Below are 1,192 nucleotides of genomic sequence, written 5' to 3'. Positions count from 1 at the left end.
GAGAGAGAGAGAGAGAGTGGGATCATGAGTGGGAGGAAGAGGGAGAGGGGGAGAGAGAATCTCAAGCCGACTCCATGGTGAGTATGGAGCCTGATGTGGGGCTTGATCTCAGGACCCTGAGTTCACAACCTGAACTGAAAACAAAGAGTCAGACACTTAAAGGACTGTGCCACCCAGGTACCCCTAATACTGGGCAGTAATCTTATCCATGCAATAGAGTTGTTATAAATAAGGAAAGGTGTGCAGAATGCTTACTCTATCACCCAGCACACAGCACGAAATTAATGGAAGAATTTTGAATAATGAAGATTGATCGGTTAAGAGTGCACTGGGGTGTTAAAAAGGGTATGGATGCTGCTTCAACATCTCAGCGGCTGTCAAGGCCTCTAAAAATGTCCACCGCCTACTCATTCTTCTAGAAATCCATCGCAGGAAAGTAGACCACGATACAGTCAAAATCCTGTGTACAAATAGGCTTTTACAGCATAAGTTACAGAGTAGAGATGGGCAACAGCCCTCGGGTCAGACAATAGGATGGCTAACAAAAACGATGGGAAACTCATTTTGGGAGATTAGACATTAAAAGTCTTTCTTTCAGCATTTTATTTATTTACTTATTTGACAGAGAGGGAGAGAGAGCACAAGCAGGGGAGCAGCAGAGGGAGAGGGAGAAGCCGGCTCCGTGCTGAGCAGGGAGCCCAATGTGGGGCTCAATGCCAGGACCCCCGGATCACAACCTGAGCTGAAGGCAGAGGCCCAACTGAATGAGCCACCCAGGCACCCAAAACTCAGGCTTTCAAAGAATATCAATGATGTGGGAAAATGTGAAAATTAATACAAGTGAACCTGGTTTGGAATGGAGTCGGGAGGCTGGCAGAGGAAGCTCTCGGGCTCTACCCCTCCTTGTCAACTGCAAATCCAACAGGAAAAGAGGGACCTGGCAGGGTGGAGACTTCTTTACACTCCCAGCAGGAGGAAGAAAGACTTTCCTTCTCCCCCGGCAACAGCCCAGCCAATGAGACTTGGTCACAAATCAGCCAATGAAAAGTCACCATGCTTCAAACTCCCAGTTTATTCCAATGGGTATTTTGTTTATAACAGCCCTTCCAACGGCCTTCTTCCCTCTATTAAAGAGTGTTCCTCTCCATTGTTCTCTGGACTTGCCTGTGGTTTTGCAGTAGCTTGCTTGTCC

Source organism: Ailuropoda melanoleuca, chromosome 6 (assembly GCF_002007445.2).
Source record: "Ailuropoda melanoleuca isolate Jingjing chromosome 6, ASM200744v2, whole genome shotgun sequence".
Taxonomy (NCBI): domain Eukaryota; kingdom Metazoa; phylum Chordata; class Mammalia; order Carnivora; family Ursidae; genus Ailuropoda; species Ailuropoda melanoleuca.
The sequence above is the reverse complement of the archived record's forward strand: the minus strand, read 5'-3'. Positions refer to the sequence as shown.